This window comes from Barbus barbus (assembly GCF_936440315.1).
Source record: "Barbus barbus genome assembly, chromosome: 13".
In the NCBI taxonomy this organism is placed as follows: Eukaryota; Metazoa; Chordata; class Actinopteri; order Cypriniformes; family Cyprinidae; genus Barbus; species Barbus barbus.
In genome coordinates, this window is record NC_136741.1 from 20,859,907 (window position 1) to 20,875,914 (window position 16,008).

Below are 16,008 nucleotides of genomic sequence, written 5' to 3' on the forward strand. Positions count from 1 at the left end.
CAGTTAATTTAGTTTAGGCAATTAATTTAGTTCTTTAAAATGTTTTTGTTTGTAAAATACTAATAGGGACCTTTATCTGTATTTCACCTTTTAAAACACTCTTCACACACTTTACAGAGACATAAACAAGAAAACGGGAACAGTCTAACTGCACACAAAATGATTATGCATTAAGACAAAAAAAAAAAGACTAGAAGAGAATTGAATTGAGAAGAATCCCTAAATATGTGTACCGTGTGAAACATTTTTGAAACTGAGTCTGCAATTTTTTATCTCCTCAAACAGAAAACAAACTGTCCACCCTTTCTAATGCCTTACGTAAATGCAGTAAACGCTTGGGATATGTAGATAAGAGTAGTGCACTACATTCCTCTACATTTGCACTACGTACATCCTTACATTTGCTTTTTGGAACATTGTCATTCAGCTGCAACTGAGATGAGCAGGTAAGAGTAATTATTGACATTTAATGAGACAAATGCAGGTCAGGAACATAAAAGGAAAACAACTGCTTGCTAGTTTTCAGTATTGTGGAGGACATATTATGAATATTTTTCTACCATTGTTCATGAATTATTCATTTATCAAATAATTTAGATTTTATGTAAGTACAATTACTTGCACTATGCAGTATGCACAATATATAAAGATATAACATTTATTTATTTATGTTTTTAATGTTATTTATTCAAGTCTTTTAATATGAGAAAGTCATGGGAACTCAATTTGCTTTTAATGTTTTATTCTTCAACAGGCATATGCTTTTAAAAATTGCACTTGTATTCATTTACATACTTGTGCACTTGCACTGGAGCTGCACTGAAGATATATGTAAACCAGGTGATGACTGCAACACTCAAGATGTGTATGACAAAACTGTGACAGCAATCCCTGAAAAATTTAAGGATGGAGCCATAGAAATATTCTTTGTAAATAGTCAGATTCCTGTGATACCAAAAGGAGTTCTTTCTAAAAAACCCTCAAATAAAGAAAATTGAATTTCTCGGTACTTCAACTCACTCTGTAGAGGTTGGAGCCTTTGAGGGTTTGCCTGATATCTGGACTATTGAGATATCTGGCACAAACGTGACATCATTACCTGTGGGTGTTTTTAAGAATCTCAACAACCTTGAAATACTTGTTCTAAAATACAACAAAATCCACAGCCTTGAAAACGGGTTATTTGATAATTTAAAAAACTTAAAGAATGAAATTTACATGAGATCAGCTCTATTGAGGAGGGGACATTTGACAATTTAGAGAAACTCACTTCTTCATCTTGCAAAAAACAACCTTAATTCTGTATCGACATCTCTTTTTTCCAAACTTAAGGGCTTGACCATTTTCAGGCTTTATGATAACCAGCTGACTGCTCTACCTGATGGGATTTTTGATAATTTTCCTGATTTGGGAGAGATAGCTTTGCAATCCAACCAAATCTCCCTTATACAACCAAATTTATTTCCACAAAAACGTAAATTAACAAAACTCTTTTTGGACCACAATCTTTTAACAGAACTGCAGCAAGATCTGTTTGTTGGGTTCTCTTCATTAAAGACTCTAACTCTGCACAGCAATCAACTCATCAATTAACTGAATTAAATCTAAGCCATAACAATCTCACTCACTTACCAAATGGAGTTTTCGGTCCACTTGAGAAGCTCAAGAAGTTAGACCTTTCCTCAAACCATTTTTCAATAATATCTGCAGACTTTTTTGAAGGTCTTGAGAAACTGACTGATCTGAATCTTCAAAATAACAAGATGGAGTCATTAAAACAAGAGGACTTTGAAAAACTTCAGTCTCTTTCAACCCTCAAACTGGGAAATAATAAACTACAAAGCCTTCCTGGTGATATCTTTGATGCTCTTCCAAAACTCAGTAAACGTCTCGGGTTACGTATGTAACCCTGGTTTCCTGAAGGGAACGAGACGCTGCGTCGAACGCTATGGGGAACGCCTTCAGCGTGACCGCGCTCTGAACCAGAGTGTAAAATGTCCAATGAAAGGGCGAGACGTCATAGGCGGTGACGTCACTGACCGGAAAGCATATAAGCACGTGCGGTGGAGCCGGCGTTTGCTTCCAGGAATGAAGCAACCGCTCGCAGGGATACAGGAAGTATGGCCTAGAGACGCAGCGTCTCGTTCCCTTCAGGGAACCAGGGTTACATACGTAACCCGAGACGTTCCCTTCCAGGAACTCGAGCTGCGTCGAACGCTATGGGGAACGAGATGCCAACGTCACCAGACTTCCAAATACCTGCCCTGTGTGTATGAGCACAACGAGGGCGAGAGAACAGAAGAGCCGGGAGTGGCCCTGAGATCAAGACCGTAGAACCGGACAAAGGTGAGGGGCATGGACCAACCCGCAGCATTGCAGATATCCTGCATCGAAACCCCTGCCAGAAAGGCCTTGGAGGCCGCCATACTCCTAGTTGAATGGGCCTTAAGCCCCAGAGGCGAAGGGATGCCTGAAGATTCATAGGCCAAGGAAAAGTATCCACAATCCACCTGCTAAGGGTCTGCCTAGAAGCAGGCAGACCCCGCTTAGGAGGACCGAAGCAAACTAGCAATTGGTCCGTCCTTCTCCACAGGGCAGCTCTCGCTGTGGACACACACAGTTATGCTTTCGCTGGTCAGGCTCCCGAAAGGGAGGAGGACTGAGGGCCTGCAGCACGACAGGCCATGGTATAGAAGAGGGGATCTAGGAAATAACCCGCTCGAGGGTAGAAAAACGCTTTGGCCAGACCAGGGGCAAAGACTAGATAAGAAGGGGCCATGAAGGGCCTACAAATCCCCACTCTCTTAAGAGACCACAGCCAGGTCCCCGTAGGGACACATCGTACAGGAGGCCTCAGCGCACCGTGGAGGAAACATGTAACCAGGGGGTGTCGACCCACTGTAAGGCCACCGAGAAGGGCATGGTAGGCCGATAAAGCCGCCACGTAAACCTTCAGGGTGGAGTGAGTTACCCCTGCGGAGAAACGGGCCTGCAGGACCTGCAGCACTGTACCAAACGGGCAGTTAACTGGGTCAAGGTGGCGGTCTCCGCACCAAGAAGTGAAATATTTTCACTTCAGGGCATACAGTTTCCTCGTAGAGGGAGCTCTGGATTGGAAGATGGTCTCAGCAACCTCGGTTGAGAGACCGGAAGCTATGAGCTGCGCCCCCTCAGAGGCCGGAACTTGCACACGTAATGCGCGCGTCGCCTCGGCAACGTGCGCAGCAACAGCGAGCTCTCACTCGCTGTTGCTGCGCGCGATCACAGAGCGCTAGATCTGGGGAATGCAGGAGGAGATAGGGCGAACCCGTCTCCAACCTGTTCGCCAGATCCATGTTGCCATCCAGAACTCCCGGGAGCAGAGCGATCGGGGAAAACCGTACAGACGAAGCCTCGGCCAGGTCTGTACCAAGCGTCCAGTCCAAAGGAGCTGGAGGAACTAGAGGGGCATAGCGCTGACTCTCGAGTCGCACAGCCAAAACCTCCATATCTGCTTCACCACCTCGGGGTGAAGCATCCATTCCCCGGGCCTCAGCCCCTGCCTTGACAGGATGTCTGCTCCCACATTGAGATACCCAGGGATATCGATGGCTCTGAGCGAGCGAAGTTTGCCCTGGGACCACACAAGGATCTGGTGCGCCAGCTTGTACAAGGGGCGCGAACGCAGACCTCCCTGGTGGTTGATGTAAGAGACCACCGCTGTGCTGTCGGTGCGCACCAACACATGGTGATCTCTTAGGTCCGGGAGAAAGTGCTTGAGTGCACGAAACACGGCCAACATTTCCAAACAATTGATATGCCACGTTAGATGGCGACCGCTCCACAGACCGCGGGCAGGGTGGCCACTCATGACCGCTCCCCAACCGGTGAGGGATGCGTCCGTCGCTAGCATTATGCGGCGACAAGAGGCTCCCAGCACCGGGCCCTGAGACAAGAACCAAGCTTGGCTCCACATGTCTAAGGCACGTAGGCATCGCCGCGTGACCTTGATCATGCGAAGCGGGTTTCCCCTCCGGGAGAACCCCTTGGTCTTGAGCCACCACTGTAGGGGTCTCATGTACAGGAGGCCAAAAGTAATCACGTTGGACGCAGCTGCCATGAGCCCCAGCAGTTTCTGAAACTGCCTGACAGTGAGTGACTGGCCCTCTTTCACTCTCTTGACTGAGGTGAGGATCGACTCGCTCCGAGCGGGAGACATACGTGCCTGCATCGTGGTCGAATCCCACACCACGCCTAGATAAGTGGTTCTCTATACTGGAGAAATCACACTTTCTTGGCGTTCAGTCTCAACCCCTTCATGTGCGCGAGAACGACATCTCAATGCCGAGTCGCCACCTGCTCTGATCGAGCTAGAATCAACCAATCGTTGATGTAAAAATGCGGGGTACGAGTGCAGGGCCAACGGGAAGAACCCGATATCAGTAAGCTTTGCCCCTAAAAGCAAACCTGAGGGACTTCCTGTGAGAGGGAAGGATGGAGACGTGAAATATGCGTCCTTAGATCCATCGTGACAAACCAGTCCTCGGACTTGGTCTGAGACACGACTGATGAGTGTAAGCACCCTGAACTTCAGTCACATGACTGAGCGGTTCAACTGACGCAGATCTACCATCCTTCCTTGGAACAATGAAGTACCGGCTGTAGAACCCGGACTCTCTTCCGTGAGGAGGGACCACCTCGATGGCCTCCTTCCCCAAGAGAGTGTCTACTTCCTGTTCCATGATCAGAGCCTGCTGGGGGCCCACGCACGTGGGAATCACCCCGTTGAAAGGCGGTGGCGGAGCGCCGAACTGAATACAAAAGGCCTTTCTCTACAGTACGCAGGACCCATTGAGATCCATTTGGCAGTAGTTTCCACGCTGCCTAAATGGTCTACTAAGGGAACCAGTCTCTCGAGACTGGCCTCTGATGTACCCAGAGCTGCTGGCACGGTGCCCTGAAGCGGAGGACCGGCAGGAGATGGCCGAACCAGGAGCTCTAGGGACCCCCGCAGGGGTGGCGAGCTTCTCAGCTCCGCTACACTTCGGGGCGGAAGAAACTGAGAACACCGCTCGCTGGAGCCAGCTGCGCCCTGGAACTCTGGCAGGGTTGGCAGACTGTTCTCCCGAGGGCGCTGGGGGAGACGGACACCCGATCTACCCCAGAGGGGTCTGCCCTCGTAAGTCCTGGGCACAGCACCAGGACTGCCTCAGCCTCAGCCTCCTAATGAACGACGGTCCTCAGACCCGCGTCATTCCTAGGAAGACCAAGCTGAAGAACCAGACCCTGCAAGGCAGGACCCAAAGAGACACATCGGCAGTAGTTCCCACGCTGCCCGATGGTCTCCTAAGGGAACCAGTCTCTCGAGACTGGCCTCTGGCGTGCCTAGAGCTGCTGGCTCGGTGCCCTGAAGCGGAGGACCGGCAGGAGACGGCCGAACCAGAAGCTCTAGAGACCCCCGCAGGGGTGGCGAGCTTCTCAGCTCCGCTACACTTCGGGGCGGAAGAAACTGAGAACATCGCTCACTGGAGCCAGCTGCGCCCTGGAACTCTGGCAGGGTTGGCAGACTGATCTCCCACGCCCGTAGGCTTCTTGGCCGAGAACCCCCTTAGACTTAAGAACGGTCCGCAGATCCGGCTTAGCCTTAGAGGTCCCCGACCCAGAGCGTTAGCCGCCACGGCCCCACCTCGGTGGGGTGCGAGTAGCCACGCTCTGTTTTGCGCCTCTCTAAAGAGGGTCTGGCACGCGGCGAGGGCTGCTCCCGCCCAGCAGCCCCCTGAGCCAGAGATAAGCGAGGGAGAAACCGCTGAAACGCCGCCGCCTGTATACATGCCTCTTGGTACCTGTCGACGACGAAAATGACGGCGTCGCCGAACAGGCCAGAAGGCGCAAGCGGGGCGTGCATGAGGAAGACCCTATCTTCTCCTTCATGTCAGATAGGGTCGACCACAGACAGCGTTTCTAGGGAGCTCAGAGATCAGCTTATATTCCAGTCAAATTGAGCCCCATCCCTCGTCCAGCTCTCTAAGCAGGTACGTCAGCTTGGTGCGCCTTTTTTTTCTTTTTTGTAAAACTGCCATGATGTGCAGACACGCACCAGCCTGACCTGCAGCCGCGAGCCTTCAGAGACAACGCCACGCAAGGGGACAGATAGCTCGCGAGCGTCTGTTCCACCCGGGGCATCGCTCTGATATGAATGAGAATACTAACGCACGCGTCGCCTCGGCAACGCGCACTGCGATCCCCGCACAGCGGGTGTAAACACAATCAGCCCCCTTTCTCCTTTTTTTTAGAGCTGACTGCGCGCCGTTCTCATTCATAATATGCTTGTGCAAACACTGTTTCATTGACGCGTCCACCTCCTCGGAGGAAGACAGGTCTAGGAAGGGAAGAAGACACGGGCTCGCCCGTCTTTTTTTTTTTGTTATCAACATTTTTTTATTTTTCATACATAACACAACATAAAAAAAACAACAATATATTAAGAAAATAAAATAAAATAATAAAATAAAACAACAGACATTTACTCAACATCTCAAAGTCCAGTCAAAAGGAGGGAGAAAAGGAAGGACAGCAAAAAGAAACCCATAAGTCACTCCTCCATACAGTCACGTATTTCAAAGAGAAAGCACTGCCAAGCATCAATGGTAGAAGGCTTGGCTCCATTGATTCGTGCTGTTGTACATTCACAAGACACTATTTGCAAGAGGCTACGGATCCAATATGTTTTCCAACACATATGCGGTGTAAACCAGTTCTGTATTATTGTCTTCTTCGCAGCTGTAAAACCAGCAAACAACATTCTCTTTTGCATCGAACTTATACAAAGACCAGAATCATCATTAAGAAGACACAAACTTGGGTTAACTGACCAATCAATTTTCAGTAAGGATGATAAAGCCAGGTTTACATGTGTCCATAGACTGCTAGTGATAGGACATTCCCAAAACATATGCAGAAAAGTACCTGATGATGTAGTATTACATATATGGCAGTTGAAATTTGATTGTAGTTTCATTTTGAATCTTTTGTAAGGAGTTATGTATGCTCTATGAATGACTTTGAAGTGAATAAGACGATGCGCCAGATTTTTAGATGTTAAACTGAGATTAGACCACACCCTCTCCCAGTCGACAGATAAATTAAGGTCAGATAATTCCCTATTCCAAATAGTTTTAATAGAGAGAGGTTTTATAATGCAATCAAGGATCTTATTATATATTAAGGAAGCAGATGGCCGACCAGAAGATGGTGCAATCCAGTCCCGCATAGGATGAGAGGAAACGGGAGAAGACCAAGGAACGCCATACGCTTTGAGAGCGGAACGTAATTGAAGAAAGACAAAATATGCAGATGCTGGAAGACAAAATTTAGTTCTTAACGTCTGAAATGAACATAGGCCCTGGTTATCATATATATCAACGCACGTGTTTACACCTAAAGAAGACCAAGAGGGTTGGACAAATGGGCGATTTCCGCATACAAAATTAAAATTGTGCCATAACGGTGTATTATTACAAAATTTGAAGGGTCCTCCTATCCGACGTTCAACCGTTTTCCAGATTTTAATAGAATTGGCCACAACCGGACCAAATTTATAATTATCCCCTTTTTTCCCTGTGCCAGTAAATAAAATGTCCTGGAGTCTATTTGGTTTAACCTTGTCAGCTTCAATCACTTTCCAAGAAACTGTAGATTGAGGATCAACCCAAGTATGAAGAGCCTTAAGCTGGAACGACCAATAATACAGTTCAAAATTTGGTACAGCCAGTCCTCCTGCGCTATTAGGATGTTGTAATGTGGTAAGTTTAATTCTGGGGCATTTATCATTCCAGATAAATTTTGTGATTATGGAGTTAATCTCCTTAAAGTAACCTGGAGGGGGAGAAAGCGGTAGCATAGAGAAAAAAAAATTAAATCGAGGTAGCAAATTCATCTTAACAGTGGAGATTCTTCCTTGGAGGGAAACGTTAAGATTCTTCCATCTTTGAATGTCATTCTTGACCTTAACTAAAATATTATTAAAATTGTCCCTGGCAATCTTATGAATGTTTTTATATATGGTAACGCCCAGATAGATGAAAGAGTTCTTAATAGGGATGAATGAGGGAATAGAAGAATTAACTTTAATATTGTTAATTGGCATTAAAGCAGATTTGCTCCAATTTATTTTATATCCTGATAAGCTACTAAAATTATCAAATTCCTTAATTATATTAGGGACTGAAACATCAAAGTGGTCTAAATATAGAATAATATCATCAGCGTATAACGAAATACTATGATTATGATCATGAATCTTAATCGATACTTCAGACTTCCTGATGGCTTGTGCTAAGGGTTCAAGAGATAGACAAAACAATAAGGGGGAAAGCGGACAGCCCTGCCTCGTTCCCCGCTGTAAAGGGAATGGGGGGGAAATAACATTACCAGTTATGACTGATGCTGCAGGTGAGTGGTATAATGTCTTAATCATAGAAATGAAGTGTTCACCGAAGCCGAAACATTGCAAAACTGCCCACATATAATTCCACTCTAGCCTGTCAAAGGCTTTTTCTGCATCAAGTGAAAAGACTGCACAAGGGGTTGGGTGGGAGTCTGCAAAGTCAAGAATATGAAGGAGTCGACGCATATTATCAGATGCATTACGCCCCTTGATGAAACCAGTTTGGTCCTCCTTGATCAGACTATGAATTACCTTCTCCATACGAGAAGCAAAAACTTTAGCATAAATTTTTAAATCACATGAGATAAGCGAAATTGGTCTGTAGTTGGAACAATCTAATGGATCTTTCCCTTTTTTAAGAAGTAATGAAATCAGTGATGTTTTTTGATCTCTATGAAATACCCCATGTTCAATTGCAAAATTAAATGAATTAAGCATAAGTGTCCCTACCAAATCCCAAATTTCTAAATATAATTCCGGGGGGAGACCATCTAGGCCTGGCGATTTGCCCTTCTGAAGGCTTTTTAAAGAGACACGGAGTTCCTCCAAACTTAATGGGGCCTCCAAAGATTCTTTATCCATCTGTGAGATCCGAGGCAGTTCCAATTTATCTAAATACTGCTTACAGACTGATTCATCAAAATCTGTTTCGGCTTTATATAGATTTGTGTAGAAACCTTTAAATATTTCATTAATTGCCACAGGGTTTGTGGTGACCTGATCATCCGGTGATTTTATTGCGCTAATATATGCCTTCGACTCGCATTCTCTCAACCTAAGAGCCAATAAATGACTAGGTCTCTCCGATTCAAAATAATATTTTTGCCTAGTCCTATGTAAAATAAATTCCGCCTTTGATTGTGAAAGCAAATCATATTCTTCTTTTAAAGAGGACAACTGTGTAGCCTGTTGCTCCGTAAAATGTTGTTTTTGTAGGTTTTGTAATGATTGGATTTTATTTTCTAATTGTGCAAACTGGCGGGTTTTCGCTTTGGCAAGAGTAGAAGAGAAAGATATACAGAAACCTCGTATAGCGCACTTAGTCGTCTCCCACAGTTTTTGAGGATCCACACCAGAGGGCATATTAATTTCAAGAAACTCCTTAATATATTCTTTTAAAGAAGTAATGAAAGTCTGATTACTTAATAATGATATGTTAAAGCGCCATCTAGGGGACTTGGCTTTAACATCGGAAAGAGGAACACTGCATAGCACAGCAGAATGATCAGATAATAAAATTGGTAATATAGAGATGGAGGATTCAGACGAAATTAAAGATGGGCTGAGAAATATGTAGTCTATCCTAGAGAAAGTCTTGTGTCTATTAGAGAAAAAAGTGAAGTCCTTAGATTTAGTATTCTGAATTCTCCAAAGATCGATTATGTTAAGATCAGTGATAAATTTATTCAGTAATTTAGAGGATGGATTGGCTGTTGTATCAGATTGAGATTTATCTAAAGCAGGATTTATGACAGCATTAAAATCCCCACCCACCACTAGAGGGCAATCAATCTGCTCAAGTAGAGTTTTGGAGATCTGTGAAAGGAATGCACTGTCTGTCTCATTCGGACCGTAAATAGAGACCAAGGCTAACCTATTATTATATATTTTGCATCGGATAAAAACAAATCTACCCTTCTCATCACTACCAAGGTGTTCAATTGTTAAATTTAACTTCCGGCTAACAAGAATAAGCACCCCCTTAGTTTTATTTTGAGCGCAGGAAAAAGCTGCTAATTTGTAATACTTATTCTGAAAACGTGCCACGTCGGATTGCTTTAAATGTGTCTCTTGAATTAGGGCACAGGAAATAGATTTACGATGTAAATATTCTAACACACGAGTTCGTTTAACAGCAGAATTTAACCCATTCACATTTAGTGATAAAATATTTAGAGTATGCATTGAATATATAGTGTGTAAATGTTGACGTGTATTTTAGATACCAAACCTCCTAGATGAAAAATCCCTTTAGAAATAAGGTAAAATAAATTAAAGTATAAATGTCTGTTGTAAAAAGTAAAAACCACATAAAAACATGAACAACCGACAACCTTAAACAAGGAACAACTCCGCACATTACCGAGAACATAGGTCTGACTGAGCAACAAAAATTAGTGATGGTTCGTGACCGATCCAATCCAACGCAGGACATGTCTCCCAAAAAGCTCGTACTGCCAGAAAAAAATATTTTAAATTAAACCAGCTCCCCATTAGTCCCCTCCAAAAAGAAAAAAGGGGTGTCAATCTTGCCAGCAATGAGATCGTTGTACCGGATATATAGGAAGTTAGGAACAATATCTCAGTAGTAGAGTGGAGAGAAGAAAAAAGCAAAAACCAAATTTAGTCAGCGTCCATGTCCGTTCCGCCATCATCAGCTCCTGAGCCGCTGGGACCATGTTCATCCCGACCATCAAACTCCTCCCGCCGGGCTGGAGAAACAGCGGCCGCCGTTCCCCCGCGCAGAGCCGCGGCATACGTCTTCTGCTGGGACAGGGAGCTAATAAAATCCTCCGCTTTCTGAGGGGAATCGAAGCTTTTCTGTTCCCCCTTGTGCCGTAGTTTGATTACGGCCGGATAGATGAGGAAGGGCTGGAGACCAAGCGCTGTCATCTTCTTCAGAACCGGACCAAATGCCTTTCTCCTGATCACTGTAGCTGGACTAAAGTCGGGAAAAAATAGCAGTGTGACATTGTTCTGTGCACATTTAACCGGATAAGCCTTTCGAGCACCCTTCAGGATATCTGATCTGTCATGCCATCTCAGTACACGGAAGATGAGGGTGCGCGGCCGATCGGAGCCCCTCCCTCCGTCATACACGCGATGTGCCCGGTCGATCTCAATGTCACGGCCCTTCAAGGAAGGAATCCACTTAGAAATATTAACTCTGAGGAAACCAGCCGCGTCGGATCCCTCAGCCCCCTCTGGCAGCCCCACCAGTCGTACGTTGTTCCTCCTGCACCTGTCCTCCATATCCGTCACCTTCTCGGTGAGTCGCTCCAGCTGATTTCTTAAGCCCGTGACTGTCCTCCTATCCTCACGTGCAGCTGCTTGAACAGAATCTACGCGGTCACGTGTCTGCTTCGCCGCGGTAGTTATGGTCTCAAACTCCTCTCTTAGCTCTTTAACAGACTTGTTGGTCGCTTTTATGTCTTCACGCAGTTCGCGTAATGCTGGAATCAGCACAGAGTCCATCGCCTCTCTTACTGCCAAATTCACAACCGAATTCAATGTATTTTGTTGCTCTTTAAATGCTAGTTCGATGCGGCTAGCAATAGCCTCGTCGAGGTCTTCTCTGGAGATGGCAGAATCTCTGAATTTTTTCTTCATTGGCGATTGCTCAATCTCTCTTTTCCGATCCCCTTTGTCTGCCTTAGCACTCATGACAGGTCCAATGCAGAGTGGTTCAAATTTTACTGACAGGATCATGCAAAATATGGCAAAGTGAGCAGAGCGAAAGATTCAAGCCTGCATCGCCGTCGAAGGGTCACGTGATCCTCTCGGGCTCGCCCGTCTTCATTCAAGGCTAGTGAAACTCACTCCTCTCTTTTTCTTTTTCAAAGAGAGCCTTCAGAGAGCAGGCGTAAGAAATGAAAAAGCTCACAAACGGGCAGTCAGCTCCCTCAAGAGCTGAATCTGCGCGCTCTGCTCTCAAGCAGACCACACACAGACTGTATCCCAAGCTTTTTTTTTTTTTTTTTTTTTTTTTATTGATATAATGTGTGTAGGGAGGAACACACAGCCCGGAATGCGATCTGCTATCGCCCCAGTGCTTGCACATATTGCTGGAGCCTATTTAAGTGATTGTGCAGGACAAACAACACTAAATAAGACTCACAACATGCAAAGACAATACACACAGACAGAGAAGCGGTTGCTGAATGACGAAAAGCAAACGCCGGCTCCACCGCACGTGCTTATATGCTTTCCGGTCAGTGACGTCACCGCCTATGACGTCTCGCCCTTTCATTGGACATTTTACACTCTGGTTCAGAGCGCGGTCACGCTGAAGGCGTTCCCCATAACGTTCGACGCAGCGTCTCGTTCCCTTCAGGAAACCAGGGTTACATACGTAACCCGAGACGTTTACTGAGTTTTGGAAGAGCATCAAAGATATCACCAGGAAGGCTTTGTAGTTTATTATTTCCCAGTTTGAGGGTTGAAAGAGACTGAAGTTTTTCAAAGTCCTCTTGTTTTAATGACTCCATCTTGTTATTTTGAAGATTCAGATCAGTCAGTTTCTCAAGACCTTCAAAAAAGTCTGCAGATATTATTGAAAAATGGTTTGAGGAAAGGTCTAACTTCTTGAGCTTCTCAAGTGGACTGAAAACTCCATTTGGTAAGTGAGTGAGATTGTTATGGCTTAGATTTAATTCAGTTAATTTAGGCATTTCTCCAAAAAGGACGTCGGGAAGAATGATGAGTTGATTGCTGTGCAGAGTTAGAGTCTTTAATGAAGAGAACCCAACAAACAGATCTTGCTGCAGTTCTGTTAAAAGATTGTGGTCCAAAAAGAGTTTTGTTAATTTACGTTTTTGTGGAAATAAATTTGGTTGTATAAGGGAGATTTGGTTGGATTGCAAAGCTATCTCTCCCAAATCAGGAAAATTAAATTATTATTGTTAAAAAATTCAAAAATCCCATCAGGTAGAGCAGTCAGCTGGTTATCATAAAGCCTGAAAATGGTCAAGCCCTTAAGTTTGGAAAAAAGAGATGTCGATACAGAATTAAGGTTGTTTTTTGCAAGATGAAGAAGTGAGTTTCTCTAAATTGTCAAATGTCCCCTCCTCAATAGAGCTGAATAAAGCTGTCCCTTTCATTGGACATTTTACACTCTGGTTCAGAGCGCGGTCACGCTGAAGGCGTTCCCCATAGCGTTCGACGCAGCTCGAGTTCCTGGAAGGGAACTGTATCTGAACAAGAACCCATGGCAGTGTGACTGTAACCTGTTGCCATTCTTTGGATGGATGAAGAACAATGAGAACAAGATTAAATCAAAACCTCCAGAAATTTGTGAGTCTCCAAAAAATCTCAAAAGTCAATCAATCACCTCTTTAACAGAAGAACAACTAATATGCCCCACAACTTGAACTTATAATTATTGCCTAACTTCAGCAGTAAGTGCTGCTTCCGCCACCGAGGAGAGTCCCGCTGAGCATCACACTCAACACCCACCCAGATTAATGGAGAGGTCTTGGCAGGACATATTTTTAGCATTAACTCGCTGACCCAAAAAAATGACATCTGCAAAATGAAAGCCCACGGGAAGCTCGGGGAGGAGGATCCATTTGCTTTTTCTCTGTGAGAATCAAAGAAAGAACCTAATTATCAAAGACTGCTCTAGAGTCGGCTAAAGATAGGGACGCTGGTGCATGTGTCTCTAGGCCAAATGACCCATCAGCTCTAGCCAGTCGACATGGAAAACAGAAACACAATACTAGCTGCTCACTGTCCAGTACATACTGCATACTGCACACTGGCTTTAGAGACAAATGCAATCAGAAGAGTGCTTCACTGTCATATGACCTCATCCCATCACATCTTTCACCATCTCACAAATAAATATACGTATATAACTATGCTTTATGTAATGAAGAGGCGATAAGTCTTTGGTCACATAGTATTAGAGAGCAAAAGAATGCCATTGTGACCAGATGCTTTTGGGGTGGCCAATAAAAACAAGAGGCTAATTCAGACAGTTATTTGTCATAGGCCTCATTTACACAGAATTTAAATATTTGTCTATCTTTATATTTATTAATTGTATACTACATATTTTTTTAGCATTTAGTATTTAATATTCTTTTCTTTTTCTTTTTTTAGCATGGAAATATTTTCTGGGGCGAATTTTTGTCAGGAAGCAAAATGTTCTCCAAAACTGAATGCATGTCTTTCCCGATGTCAAGCACTAGGTGTCAGTGTAGCCGCATTTATTTTGTTTTGTCGAATAATTTCCTCTCGCCCAAAGTGATTTATAAACTCACATACATAGCAACTGCACAGCCTGTCTTTTTTTTTTTAAATGACCTATTGACCTAAGTGTGTAGTGTGCATATTTTACAGTGGAGCACAAATAGAAAACCTACAAACACGTACAAAACCTCAACCTGCACACAACGGAAATTTTTATTTTTTATTATTTCTGTGTAAGACGTTGTGTCGTCGTCATCATCATTGCGATATGTGTAAGGCCAAAGAAGACTTCATGCAAAGGAAATAGAGAGGTATACACATCTGTGGTCAAAGTAGCCTATATTCCCATCATATTTGATCAAGCACACCACTAGATGGCGATCTGACCAAATGTCCATTTGTGTATGGAGGACTGTACACATTGGCTATTTGTAAATCCTCGGCCATTCATCACAGCTTCGGCACCACGGCTGCCATCACATCTTTTATTCGTTTTTTAATCCAATTATTTAAAGCTAAAACTTCCTCAAATTATAGGGAAAAAATAGTAAAGAATCTAAGAGAGAATAAGCCATGCCATGTCAGCATCAGTACACTTAAAGTTTACAAATGTAATATTGAAGTAAATGTTTTTGACTATGTTGTACATATTTTAGGCTGTGATGTTTTTTTATTAGTTTTTCATTTAAATATTTGATAAGTTTTAGATGATCACTGTTTAACTAATATTGCATGTATTTGGTAGTGCTATTGACAGCTATTTGTAATGCAATATTTTAATATTATGTGCACCTGCCCGGGGACTGCAGATGGAAATTAGCATTTGCTAACTCTGGTACAAAGCATCTTTTCGTAAGATTAATGTATTTTGTACATTGTCCCTGACAAATAAACTACTAAAATAAAAGCCATCATTGTTTACAAAGCAAACTCAACACCTGCATGATTGAACTTCTGAAATATATATATATATATATATATATATATATATATATATATATATATATATATATATATATAAAGTGATTATCTGGATGTGAGACTGGTGAGTACTCATACAATTACAATAAAACTTGCTTGCAAATGCACTATTTATCATGACTGAATGTTTCATGTTTTAAACCAGTGATTTTCTGCCTCTTATCATAAATGTTAGGAACATTAATTTTATAATAACTCTGTTAATGTTAGGAATATTAATTGCATAATAACTCTATTAAGAGAAGTATTTAAAAAAACAAAAAGCTGAAGATATATATAATCAGCTAGGAACCCCCAAATATAGCTATATTATAGAAAAGTGTTTGATCAATATGGGGGTTTCAGATTCATTGCATGTTGATGCATAATGAACATGCATATGGTCTTTGTACTGTTCTGTTTATACTTGAATTGACTATTTAACTGGTGACTTGTTTTGAGCTATTTAAGTGCCTTAAATACATTTTTTTAATTATTTTTGTGGCTTAACCATGATAAATAAAACCAAAATATTTTTTTATATATGTAGATCTGTACTGTGCTTAAGACAGTTGTCTGTCTTCTGGGATGGTACTAAAATAAAAAGTTTGATATTTGAGAGTGTAATCACAGCCATGAGTTCTCATAGACCGAGAGGGACAACGTTACATTTAGTGACGCTGTTCCAGTTCCAGAAAGACCATATAGAA

The 16,008-nt window shown here is 43.3% G+C and overlaps 1 pseudogene across 1 annotated transcript; it reads left to right on the forward strand.

The window, feature by feature from the left end:
* The first annotated feature begins 329 nt into the window (after window positions 1–329).
* LOC306878811 lies at window positions 330–13,557 on the forward strand (annotated as a pseudogene). Its single transcript has 3 exons — window positions 330–446; window positions 755–1,881; window positions 13,313–13,557. The product of its transcript is annotated as an uncharacterized misc_RNA (transcript).
* Window positions 13,558–16,008: the final 2,451 nt, after the last annotated feature.